The 14743-nt window shown below is 29.0% G+C and overlaps 1 protein-coding gene and 1 long non-coding RNA gene across 5 annotated transcripts in view; one reads left to right on the plus strand and one right to left on the minus strand.

The window, feature by feature from the left end:
- Positions 1–14743, plus strand: part of LOC100645261 (tyrosine kinase receptor Cad96Ca) — a 70416-nt gene that overhangs the window by 4950 nt on the left and 50723 nt on the right. The window lies entirely within an intron of this gene.
- LOC125385393 lies at positions 897–5118 on the minus strand. 3 transcript variants are annotated; one of them, XR_007224590.1, is made up of 4 exons: positions 4922–5118; positions 4458–4659; positions 3388–3594; positions 897–2558 (listed from the first exon to the last, which is right to left on the minus strand). It is a non-coding gene; the product is annotated as an uncharacterized LOC125385393 (long non-coding RNA). The 3 variants fall into 3 exon arrangements; XR_007224591.1 differs by lacking the exon at positions 4458–4659 and having other exon boundaries at positions 4922–5079; XR_007224589.1 differs by lacking the exons at positions 4458–4659; positions 4922–5118 and having other exon boundaries at positions 3388–4281.

Consider the following 14743-nt stretch of genomic DNA (forward strand, 5'->3'; position numbering starts at 1 on the left):
TTTCCATTTTTCTTTCTTCCCCTATAATCATGATTGTTATGTTTCATTAGAGTATTAATGTAATTTTAAAAAGTTTCATATAACGCACATAATACACGTTATTACACCCATAAAAATGTTATCGTATCTATAAGTGTTCGAGGACTTTCGTAAGCTACTGTGAATTAAATTTAGTTTAATGTACAGTTATGTATAGTGTTTTAGTTATATGTAAGTTTAGTCTAGTTGAATGTTTCAAATTCGTTTAATAATCTTTAGTGTATATTTAATGATGGTTGTATTGCTGTATTACGATATATAAAAAACTACTTATTCGATTGCTGTACTTTTAAACACGAACAAATAATCGTAATTAACAGGAAGCTGTAGAATTCAATAGATGGATTATCGTTTAATGGCATGTTAAGTTATGTTTTGATCGTTTATGTGCTTATATGAAATAAAGTAAACAACAGTTAAACAACTAATGAATTTAAAAAATTAGTAGAGGTGTAATCATAGGAAATAGATAAATAAAATTTGAAGTATAAACAATATCAAATTGGAAAATAGGAAAAGATGGATAGACGAAGATTTATTTATGGTATAAAAACACATTAAAAGAATGCTTATAATAATGTTCATTACTGTAAAAAGTAACGGCGATTGGTTCGACTATACAATAGAGCAACGGCATCCATATAATGAAAGGAGAAACGTGTCAAAGTTGTATAAATTAAGAATTTGTGCTCTGGCCCGTAATTACAAAAGTGAATTATCAAGGGAGTGGAATTCTCACGAAATTGTTTTTGGTGTAGCGAACGGTAATTTCAAGTTTATCCTATATTTGTGAATATCTTTTTAGTTTCCTGTAATACGAATAATTGGTATTTCTAAAAAATATATACCGATGAACATTCTGTTTATTCAGAAATTTTTATTGTATATTGTTTAAAAACTATAAAATACTAACGAAAAAGATACAGGTTCTTGTTTAATTTTCTCATGATTTATAAAAATTGTATCAACTTATAATGTGTTAAAATTATTACTGAATGTTTTCTTTAATGTTTCTTGATTGTTTCTTCTTTAATGTTTCTTAACAAGTCAAAAAATTGCAGTTTTTTGCAAGTATATTTATGTCTTGCAACAAGTGTCTATTAATTCTAAAAAAGAGACAACAAATATCGCTTAACTTAGTTTCATATTGCTAATATGATATTATTATTAGTAACATTCAGTTTGACGTATTTCTATTATAAAATAGATATTTCATTACTAATTAAGAGACTCAGTGAATGAAAGATACATATAAAATAATTTTGCATTTGAAGAAACTATAAGTAAAATTAGATTTTAGATTAGATTTTAGAAGTAGATCATATTATTAGTCGAAAGGGTTTGCTAATTCATAACAATATCGTTTAGACAAATGTACAGTTATGTATAAGTATATTACGTACGTTACATACATAAGTAATCGTCTACTTATTTTATTTATAGGAAAAGAATTGTTCTATTATATCAAGCCTTCCTATTGAATTTTACTTCGCTTTATTAGAATCGTATTCGAATATATTGCAGTATTTACGTTCATACTGTCACAATTATCCGCATACTGTACAAAATCGTTTAAAAAGATATTTGTTTAACTTTGATAAGATGTAATTTTGCCACATGATTATAGGTAAAAAAGAATAACAATATACCACAAAACAATGAAACCATAAGAACATTGTAGTTATATATAATTAAACATTATGATAATCAAACTAATATGTAATAATAAAATCGATGTACATGTTTATCAAAGATTATGGAATTACTTTGCTATTTCAACAAATCCGTATCTATCGAGCTATTAGAATTTCATTGATTGTTTAATTTCCAAACTATGAATTAGATAAAAAATGTTTTTCTCAGCTGATACATATTTAAAATCAGTGAGTAGATCGACGTTATCGTGGAGAAAGAAATATATTGATTATTATTATTAAATATTTTCTTCTAATAGATAATATATGTTTATAGTCTGTTAACTAGGTAATAAAATAATAAATATTGCTCTTACGTATTTACTTATTAATTTATACATTTTGATAAAATTTATATACTAATGCTACAAATCCGTCGAAAATTTGTAAAGAATAATTTCTTTTCTCGTTTATTAGTTAAAGAAAAAGAAGCTTAAAACTCAATGTTAGCACTGAAATTCTCCAAAAATCAATCTCGTTATCTAAAACGAAATCCAATGTTTCCGAACAGAGTTAAATAGAAAGTCGTCGTCGCAACTTGTGAAAGAGACTTGCACCTAGAATTCTTTTAACCCACTCTTTCGTGAGACTGAGGTTGAAGGTACATACTATGTATGTACTTATGCCCGTGAAAGAAAGAACAGCTACTTAGTCGATAACCGATAACAGTTGCGACATGATTGCCAAGATGCACGACTCGAGGTAGTCGAAGAATGCAAAGAGATCGTCGGATAAACGTGCGGCTATCCAATTTACACGTTCCGAGTTTGCGTTAATAGATAGACGAATAAAGAGTGTCCCAACATGTAACAGCCAAGCTTTGTCCTATAACCAAGCAAAAATGTTATACAAATGTAGATCATTTAAAGTTTTATTAACAAGGTATAGTAAAAATACGAAATACAAAGAGAACGGATTTTTAAATTGAGTATAGAAATTCTTCCATTTCCGATTTATGTAACAAACTTTTGTAATTTATCTCGACATGGAATATTCGTAGAAAAATGAAAACTTATTTTATTTATGCTTTGAAATAATGTTTACATAATTTTTACACCTTAAGTTACTCCTTCATTATTAATGGAGCAATGAACTAATCGATTTTTTATATGAGTTTATCACACGTGTTAAAATACTTTGATATGGAGGTGGTTCATGGAAGTATTGAAACACTTGTAGAAATTTTTTATGAATATGCAAAATTTTTTGAGATTATATTAATAAAATGTGAAACAAATCTGAAAATGTATATACTAAAAGAGATAGGATACTTAATGTAAGTAGCTTAATATTCTATAAGACCGTCTTTAACATTTATTAACATTTATTTATTATGTTTAATCCATGCCTCATACCTACTAATCGTTTACTAATTATATGTTTCCAATAAACATTCTGTTGCTCTACATTTTCATATTAGTTTCAAATTTTATTAATATAATCATGGCAGTTGTGCCTCATTATTAAAGCTTTCCTATACTCGTATAGTCTCGTAAGTCGCTGTATGTCTTTGCAGTATAGGATATTCTTGACGCGATTTTATGACGTATGGCAACGGTGCTCTTCGTTAAAAGAACGCGTTAGGAAAGTTTATTTCGCTTGCTCCGTAGAGGCGTGCGTTCTTTCTCATCGTATACTTCGCACGCTTGCCTACCTTTCTTCATTGTTGCTTTGAACTGCACGTGTTTCCTGTTTAGATGTTCCTTACAGCTTCAGAGACATTTTTCTGTCTCCCGATTTCTTTCCTGTTTTCGTTTGTTCTACTTGTTCATATTCTTCTCTATCACGTACGTACATGTTGCTTAAGATTCTCTTTGTTCGACAAAAAGATAATTGGAATTCATTTTTTTTGTGAATTGTTCTGTAAAAAACGTCGTGTTAAAGTATAGAAAAGTAAGAATGAATGTTAATATTTGTTTTTTTATCAGTTATTCATAGTAGAAACGCATTCCAGAATTGGTTTCTGTAAAAAACATATAACGCATTAAATAGAGATCGGTTTTATCGGAAATAAATACATTTATCGTTTAGTTAATAATTTATTTAAGATACGATCTGAATAGAATCGGAGTTTGGATTAGATTTATAATATATCTGTATGACTTAAGTATGTATAGATATTGTTATTCTGTTTGAATAAAATATCATTTTGTATAAATAATTTTGTAGTTTAATTAGTACTTTCAATTGTAATTCTTATGATCGTATCGATGTATTACAAAAAGAGTAACAAAAAAACAATAAGTTTTATTTACGTATTATAATCAAATGATCAAAAATGATCATTTTCTCAGCTAAATGCATGTAAGGAATAGGATTGCTTTAAACGTGCATTATGTGATACTATAAGTACCTATTTTATATTCTTAAAAAGTTTATAATGTACTCTAAGGATATTAAATATTATCACAGTCATATTTTTTAAAATACATAGTAGAAAATAATCCTTTATTCTGCAAAGGTTCATTTAGAAAAAGTTTTCTTCAATTTTATTTTATTATAAGAAAAGGAATATTGCTAGAAATTTGTATAAATAATTATATATATATAAGGTTCAATAATTGGATAATTCAGGGATCGATTCTGAAGTTTGAAAATCAAGCTTTTTTATTATGAAGTAATTAGATAAAATACAAAAATAAACAACAATTAATATGCGTCTATAACAATAAATAACAATAATTATATAAACTGGAAATAACAAGTCTTTGGTACAATGTTTACCTGAAAATCGAGAATCGATTTTCAACGTCCTGAGCTACCGGTCTTTCTTCTTCAGTCTTTAAAATCTTAAGTAACTATTCTGTAACCTTGTCTGCCTCTAATGTAACTCTCTGTCTGTCCGTTTGGGGAAAACGTGCTTCTTCAAATGGTCGTCCGTAAAACAAAGGAAGATCGCTCTGTCCGTGAAACACAGTCTGTCGTGCTACCCGCAAAACAAAAAGAATCCCTATCCTACATGAACTCTAGGGAGTTTACATATATTTATATATATAATTATAGAAATATAGAATTTTCACTTCTTTGCAAAATTCCACTGTTGCACATCACAAAAGCCTACAAGTCACTTAATTTTTTAAATTTTGAAAAATTGATAAGATAGGGAAAAAAGTAAAGAAAAAGACAATTTCTATCAGACTCCAGAGATTCCTTTTACGTCGATATATGTTTAACACACTAAACTATACCTTAAAAATCTTTTGTCTTCTATTGTCCCAAGAAAATCTCAAATGTTTGAAAAACTTCTTAGAAATTTCCTTAATAAAAGAATAATCGGTTGTGTACCGTCGATAAACGAGCGCCCGTTTGCTAAACCAAAAGAACGCATGACTGGTAACCCGCAAACTCGTACTTTAATCGATAATCCAGGAATGTGTTCCGGGAACGATTTTTCCACACTTTTTCTGCTACTTGTTGCAACGGTTTTCCTTCGTGAATGAAGACGAACAAGCACGGCCGTGATAGCTTTTTTCAACGTAAGGAATTTAAGCGAAAAAATGTTCAACGAAGCCGTGTGACAAAATAAAGCGGCGGACGACTCGGCTACTCGCCAGATGAATTAACGTTTAAAACAGCCGGCCACATAATCGGGTCGCCAGACACCAAACAAGAACTCGCATCCAACCTTCACCGATAATCGCTTGCCTGCAGAAGGCCTGGTCGAAATACACGTTATTCTTGAAGAACCTCATTACGCTTTCCTACAGATTTTCATCACTTAATGTTTGTGAAAATTGTTGAGTATTAATATACAGTGAGGAACAAATAAAATACGGGCATAAGCCAAATTTTCTTCTAAAATACCATATAAATTCTTTATAGGATATAGTTTTCAAATTTAAAGTAAAAGTATATCGTGCCATAATTTATTATCGTTGAGTAGATATACAATAAAACTAAATAATAATAAATACATAATACGTGCGGACTATTTCAAAAGAAAATATAAAATTTCAATTATTGTAAAACCGATACGAACATTGACTTTAAGTTCGTTTTAGGAACGATAAAATTAGGATATAACATTTATAATGTTAGAAATTATATTTTTCAGGAAAATTAAATAAGTTGCGTAGAGTATACAAGCTTTCCTTAAAGCTATTCTGTGCCAATATTTTATTTGTACTGTTACATCCAGTTTCTGTCTTCTGGATAAATGTAACGGTAATTATTTGGAACAGGAGCGACCTCACCGATTTCAGTGACCTTGAAATATGTTGTCAAGGTCATCATTCTGAACAACTTTTCCTATACGTGTAACCACCATTCGGTCTTAGTTCCCGAGATGCCGGGAAAAAACTGTCGGTACCATTACAGTAAATTCTGCCCATATGTGTAAATCTGTGACACAGTACAAGCGTAGCTGACCCGTTGATCGTTTCGTTAACCACTTAGTCATCTATTTACATCTATCAACTATCGAACTCTTCATCTTTGTATTATATTTTACGAATTTAGACCTCCTTCACAACTGCATATACGAGGCTGTAAGAAGCGTCTTCGAAAATTTTATTTTAACGCCCCACACGTTACTTATTTTCTGCACTGGCTTATAAAAATCTGCGTAGTAGCATTATCAGTAGATTATCAATTTCGCATACGAACAAAGGTGGTCCGATTTTTGACCAAAACAGTTTTTTCTTCAAGATTCCTTGCTTACATGCCCCGCTCACGTGTGAGATTGGTATCTGGTTGGACTAGATTTTTACGAACGAGCGGAGTGAACGAGCAACGCGTGCGATGATGAAGTAAAATTTTCGAAGGCATCTTTTACAGTTTCGCATATGCTGTTGTGGACGAGGCTTTCGTTGAAGCTGTTTATTTAGATTTACCGTCGACATAATTTTCACAATCGAATAACTGCGTTTTTCAATATATTTGCATAAATATTTCCAGTTACATAGCATCGATAATAGTAAAACTTGACAAATTTAACTTAAATTTAAATTTTATTTTTTAAATTTAAATTTAACAAAATTAACTTCAATTTAATTTAAGTCTAACCCAAATGCTACACATCATTGAATATATATATATTTTCTTCTTTTTATTTATTAGAATATTTACAATCAATTCTCGTTGAGAATTTTCAGTAACTTCATTTGGCGTGATACAATGACATGGTTTATAATAGTTTATATTGTTGGTTCTAGTAGGATCTAAGGATTTAATCTAAAGGGTATTTTCTTTTTAGTCTGCGGATCTGGTGCGTTGTGTCAAGTAGTTTGAATGACTAATCTGTTGTGGTGGTTGTTGACTCTTGCGTTGTATCTGCTTCTGGATTTGTATATTTCATCTTTGACTGTGGGTATCTTGAGGTCGCGGTGGATTGTTTCGTTGGTAACATACCAGGGTGCATTTATTAGGGATCTTGGCGTTTTCGATTGGAAGCGTTGAATTAGTTCAATGTTGGAATTACTTGCTGTTCCCCATAGTTGGATTTCGTAGATCCAGACAGGTTTTATTACGGTCTTATAGAGCGTAATTTTGTTCTGCGTGCTTAATATAATTTTGTTGGAGTGACGGCCAATGAGCCAATAAAATTTTTTGAGTTTGTCCCTGAGTTGCTTCGATTTGTCTATGATGTCTATGATGTATTGAATAGCTAAATATATGATGTATTGAATAGCGTCAAAAATATTTTTGCCTACATTTCAGAATGTATAGGAAAAAGTTGTTCATTATGATGACCTTGACAACGTATTTCAAGATCATTGAAATCGGGGAGATCGCGTTGAAAATATAATGTAACGAACATCAATATGATTAATAAGAAAATAATAAACTATTCTATTAAATTCTATTACAATAAATTTCTTTGGATTTCTTTAAAAATTATCAACGATCGTTCTTTTTATGCGAAACATATACTTAATTGATGTTATAAGCTTTGTTACGTTATCTATTTGCAAATGGATTAAATAATCCTTTACTCCGTCATTCTAAAGTCCTTATCCTTTTATGAAAGAGTTGCAATTATATAAAAATACATCTATTTATATACATCTAATTATACATAGAATGTGTAGACAAGCGGAACTACTTGAAAGGAAGGGGAGAAGGAGCAAGCCAAAATTTATTAGCCAGAGCGAAATGCGGAAACCGAGAGGAAGATAGCAATTTATGAAGAGAGGAGAAAGATAGGCTACGCGGCATATGTGAATTGAACATAGGCATACTAAAACATCTGGTGGAAGATTGCATTTACATAGAAATAACTGAGCTGGCACTGAATGAGATACGAAACGCGGAGGCCATGATAGATTGGTTCAGAAGAGTAGCTCAATTAAGAGAGGAAAAAGTGACAGAGAGGAAATAACAACGATGTCAAAAGGAAATTGTAGTGATAATGCCGTGCCAATAATAGATTCTCTCGTGATCGTTGGCTACAGATGAAGATTTAAATGGCAATAAGTTTAGATGTAAATGGATGCGTGAGGATCAGAGAGTGTGAGATGAGTAAGTGTGAGTTCATTGGATACATCAAGTATACTGTATTATACATGTAATTCAGGTTTATTTTTTGACCGCGAGATCCAAATGAAACATATAGTTAGTATATTTAAATTATACTTATAATGATTGTTGATTATAATTATAATGATCGAATATATTGTTTATTATAATAGTATTGTCTAAACATTGCAATAGAAAAATTTCTGCTCTGTCATAAAAGGAGAAGTTTAAAATGTGTATAAATATGAACAAAGAATTCTTTTGTGAAGCACTCAAATGTTCATTTTTCCTTCAGTGTTGTCGTTAAATGATATATCTGATTATCATAAATAATATTTAGCTATATTATTTGTAACTTTTTCCACTGCAGTCAATATAAATAATGCTTCTATAATAGATATTCCTTAAAATGTAATACCTAAAGATGACGAAAATATATTTGTTTAATTATAAAAAAAACTTATTTTTTAATATATTTTTTGATTAAAAATAATGGTTTTATGAACTTTTTGTACTTTTCAGAGGATTTCCTTTTTCTTTACCAAAATAATTTACAAAGCTATTATTAATTATGTATGACGATCAGCTTTTATGTTATTCTTGAGATAAGATACTATTCGTGTAGAATAAAAGAACAGTTAGTAGCATATATTTACTTACTTACCTTACTTACTTACATATATAAAAAGTAGCGGTATTTCTGCGAATCTAATTGGTGTTTGAGAGGAATTTTAATGAATAGACCTTTACGCATATATTTTTTAATTGTTTGTCGTATTAGAATGTTAAAATCATTGTTATTAGTTATGAAATATGAAGATATATTTCTGAAGAAAATAGCGAAAAGTTTCAGTTTTCTGTTACATTAAAGTTCACATATTAGATTTATCATAGAAAACACTTCATTTTCGTTTATGTAAAAATTCAACATCAATTATTAAATAAAACAAAAAATGCTCCAATTCTAAGTTTCTATTTTATCCTTTGCTTTTTCAGGTGATACTTGTTATGTTAACAAATCATCGATACTTCACTAATTATATTTATATAATTAGAAATGAAATTATATCCCATGAGAAATGGAAAATATATTTATCATACATTATTCCATATCATTTTAATCTGTAATTAATGTGTTTTTTTCAAACTAAAAGATTTGTATTACTCATATAATTGTAGATAAAAGGTAGAATAAAACTGGTAGTAGATGATGTAACGCATTATTGTAAAATGAAAATTAAACACTAAACAATTTAACATTTTATGCGTTATGTTATTACTAAAAAAAAATTATACTAAAATATGAACGTTACAAAATTATAATTTAATTAGGTAGCGTTTTTCTCTTGATTATAGTGAGTATAGCATTTTTTAAATTATTAAAAATTATTAAGAAATTAATAGTATTAGAATAATATTTGGGTAATATTAAAAACAAATTTTTGTTTATGTATGTGAAAATTATAACTATATAATAACTATCTTCGTCTGAAGTGAAAACCTGTTACACGTATACTGTATAACAATTCATTAAAAAGGTTCATTCTTGTGTTAGCATTCATGTCTCTAAGAAAGGTGCATACTTCGTTGTGCGTCCAATAATTCAGGCTTGTTTCATACAGTTTCCATGAAGCTTCATGTAGCACATAATTGACTTCTATATAACGCATTTACGTATTAAATAGAACATTATTAACACATGTGATACAATGTAGATGAATCATAATGTAAATAATTAATTCTTAGACTGTGGAAGTTTATGCATAGATGTTATGCAAAAATGCATCTTAAATGCAAAATGTAGGTATATAATATTCAAAAAATATATAAAATAAAATAAAAGTGTATAAAGTATAATAATCGTTGTAATATTTAGTAAGTGAAACAAATTTTCGCACGAGTCCAATGTTTTTAATTGTCTTCATAAAAATATCAGGTCATCCCATAAGTTCGTGCCGTTTTTCGAGCGGTTATATATGTTAAGATTGTTTACATACCTTTCAGTTTCATGAAAAAATGTAATCCCCCTCTCGTTGTACAACTTCTTCCCATTTTTCATTATTCCGTCTCGATAAAAGTTCTCTTGTTTTTCTTTAAAATATGAAATGTATACACAAAGGTCGGCACGAACTTATGGAATGACCTAATATAAATTTACATAAAATCCTCAGTCTATTGATTATATATATAGATATATAGTTTACAAACACAATTAGTTACAAAAGTTTATATACATCATTGTTATATAATCACTTATGCTTACATATAAAATGACTTCGCATTTACCGTATTTTCAAAAAGTTTTAAAATAATACAAACGTTTAACGTACAAAAACTTTCAGATGAAATTAGGTATAAGCTAGAAATTTAAAAACCTTTAATTTATTAATATCTATTTTAAGGGACCTAATATATTTTGGATAAGAAAATACATGTAATGCTACATTTAAAAAAATTACCTTCATTTCGAAACCTTTTTGCAGCTCTTGCAAAATAATTATTAATATCATTTAATCATTTATTAATACCCGGATATGTTTAATAGACTTTTAAAAAATAACAATGCTCTTCGCAGCAATATCATAAAACTATAACTTTTGTCTGTTATTCCTGAATAGCTACTCTCAAGATTCGAAAGTGGTTCGTATGTCAGACGCAGATCTTTAATCTTGAGAGTAAATTACAAAACGGACACTCTGTAATAGTTGAATCACAGTTATAGACAGTTATTCTTAGATACAAATGTCAATTTGTAATAATTTTTCTATCAAATGAATACGTGCTTTTAGAGTTAAATATTCGCGAATCAGTCGCGACGTCTGATCATAAGACTGACTATTATCAACCGAATCTATTGATCGACGCCTCATTCCTTGTCAGTACGTTCTGAGTCAAGACTTATGCCTTTGTATTGCCTTTGCATTTAAGTAAAATCAATTCGTAACGCAACATATTAATTAAAACTTAAAATTAAATTAATTTATACAAATTATTAATTATACTACAAAGTTAAGTTTACGATGAACCTAATACCTAATCTTACTTTAATATTCAATTAAATTTGAATAATTATAAGGCATGTTATTTTGTAATATGATTTGATTTAAATTAATTTGATTCAAATATAAGCCAGAAAGTGTTACTATCCGTACATTTCAATGTCATAGTATAAGTCTAATAATACAATCTATAAAATAACAATCTATAAAATATCCAAACAAAAAAGCCATTATGCTATTCGAATATTTGAGCTGTTCTCCTTTTTCGCCCTTTCCTTCTTTGTCTTCTTTGTCTTCCTCTTCTTGGCAATTTCCCTCTCATATTCTCGTCTATCGCGCACTTTGATATTTTGTTTCGCCTTCAGCATCTCTATCCCCTCCTCTAGTTGTCTCTCCACTCCTAGACCGTTCAGTTACTCCAGCAACTCCTTATCTATTTTTATCCATGTTATCCATTTCTTTTTAAGCAAGAAAGTATTCAATTTGTAAAGTTATGGCGATAAATATATTTTAAAAACCATAGAAAAACAAATATGTTACAAAAATTATGTAAAAACAAATATACTGCATAGTAAATATTTTAGTTCGAATATGAAATTAATATGAATTTAAGTAATCCAGAAATTATGTGAGAAAGAAATGTTTATTTTCATGGAGATATTTTAACTGAAAAAGAGAATTAAGAAGCAATACCTTCGGTGATCGGCAGCATAAAACCTTGAAATCTTTTCATCAGATTGCCTCGAACGGGTCTTGAAGTAACTATATGTGCCTTGTAACATTATATTCTGGCATAAATATATGTTTCGCGGTTTTATGAGTGCAAACAAGTTAAAATTTCACAAGCTTTTTCTTGTTTCAGTTGCCTTACATGGGATACAAATCTCATTTATTATTTGACATATTACGTTCACAAAGTTATTTAATTATAATAATACAAAATGCATAAATGTTAATTGAATAATTTATTGAAGTAAAAATTACCATAGTATACAGTTTGAAGCTTTTAAAAAAGTAGGAGAGAGAGAAAAACGTACTTAACTAGTCTAAATCGAATTTAATTTAAGGAAACAATGATGATTATATGTTTCATATTATTTTACAGAACATATCTCTATACCGCTTTGAAATTAAATATGAAAAACGAAACAATTTAAAGGTTAAGATATTCAATTTCATGATTCTAGGAATGAGCTATTATCAGTATTCTAAAAGTTGCGAAAAATATTATATATTCCTGAATTGCAAAATTCATGTTTTACACGTATCTTATTCATAGAAATTAGTAAATAAAAAACACTGTTAATATTCCTGATAAAATAATAATTTTTTATCTCTCTGACAATTAATTTGGTACAAATATTTGTACATACATTTTAAAACTGTCACTCACAAATGTCGCTCATTCTAGATTTATTTTACATAAAATTTATAACAGTTTAATCTGTAAGCAAGTAAAGGAAAAACATAAGCTATCGAAATTACTTATAAGGAGGAAAAAAATATGTCAAAAAATATATTCCTTTCGCCAAACATTTGCACGTTAAATAAAAGGATTCGCGCAATTCGTCTATAAATGAATTTTTCGTGCGTGTCGCCGTGCATGAAAGTGAAGCGTCATGCTAAGGAATATTTAAGGACCGACGATGACCTCACCAAAGTGAAAGTTCTCCGATTCAGTTCCTTGTAGTCGTTAAATGAGCAAAAGGTAAAAAGCAGAGAAAAAAGGTTCGCACGGCCTCTTTCGATTCCCCATAAGCCTCCAATGTATCCACTTCCGGAAGGTAACACGTTCCTTATATGACGTTATAACCTTGGTCGATCCCACGAAATCGATCGTTTCAAAACACCAGCCTATAATTAACAGTTTCTCTGTCTTCTTCTTTCCGTCATAGCGCAACTTCAAACGATACGATAAAATTATTATACGTTGTGAGACAGTCATAGATAATGAACGATATTAAATTATGCTTCTTTTCGTTTTGAACGAAGCAACTTCCTCCCCGGGCATTTATTTTGTGATGTAAACAGAATACTCTATGCCCTTTTCAAATATGGTTTTACTATGGCTTTTAACAGGATACAAAGATACATAACGTAAAATTATGTATAAAAGCAAGATTTCAAATTATTTTATTCTATTATTGCATAGCGTTTTTTATTTTATGAGAACAGACAGTTTCTTTATTGATTGTTTAATATCACACAAATCATTATAAATAAATTATATTCATCTGTAATTATAAATTGAGCATTATAAATTTTGGAAAAGAATTTAATTTTTGTTATTATAGTATTAAGTAATACCTTAAATTTGAATTTGAATTTTTATTTGGTGAACCCAATTCTTGAAAAGACAAATTAATTCTTGTGTTTACATATATCTATAGCTTAACGATGTCCTAAGTTTAATAATTTATTATCCAAGAATCCTTTGTTTTTAGGTTTAATTTATTTAGTTAGTTTATTTTAGCTTCGAGTTGAAAGAAGTCTTGGCTAAGAAATATGCCAGTTAACAGTAAAATATTTAGATTATTATTTTAATATTGAATTAAATTAACAATAGTAAACAATGTCAATATAATATACAATTCGTTAAACATAATTTTTATAACATGTAGATACAATATATTAGAATTTTGTGTAATTTTACTGAATTATCTGTATTTAATATATAAAAATTCTTCAGTATTGTATGGTCTCTTATTACTAATTATTTATAATATACTTGTCGGAATTTCTCATCAGTACAGTAAAAGTGTGTAGGATTTCCATATTCATTTTGCTGAATTCGTGATTCATTTTGCGATCGTGTTCTAAAAATCTTTCGGTGGCTTGCGGTGAAATTTTATGCAGAAATGAGAAACCATCGTCGATATAGTTTTGCAGTGCCCGAGCGAAAGATGGAAACCGAATAGCTCACTTTCAGATCCTGTTGCGTCTCATGTTACTTATTTACCGATCTAACCATTCTCTATGAGTCACTTTTAAGACCTGCAACCGTAATTGCTGCAACAGATAAGTACGTTCAAACTATATTTTCAATGAATAAATTCAATAAATAATTAGATATTATGTAGAAATTATTTAGCAATATGCTCATGAAGATACTTGTAGATAAAAGACAAAAGATTTGTAGATAATTTAATATCGTATATCGTCTTTTTATTAGTTTGTAAACTACATCTATTTGTTTTTGTCAATTTGAACATTTTATTTATTCATTTATTTAACGGGCATAAGGTCTTTGCTATCGGATACATGAATTTAACCATTTTAAATAACCATTTTTACAATTTCATCTGATATATTATGGGTGTCTGGAAGGAGGTTGCAGATCCGTGAAAGAAGTCGACGATTATACTAATCTAATAATACAATCGAGATTATTGAAGTTAATTCGGTATTAGAGCGACATGAAAAAGTTGCCTCCTTCTAATGGGAATCATCCCATGGGAATGTCGGGTTCGCTATGGTTCTACGTTATTCAAGAGTGAACATATTCAAATCGATAAGAACATTTTTATATTATGGAAATTTTTGGGTATCTGATTT

Source organism: Bombus terrestris, chromosome 7 (assembly GCF_910591885.1).
Source record: "Bombus terrestris chromosome 7, iyBomTerr1.2, whole genome shotgun sequence".
In the NCBI taxonomy this organism is placed as follows: Eukaryota; Metazoa; Arthropoda; class Insecta; order Hymenoptera; family Apidae; genus Bombus; species Bombus terrestris.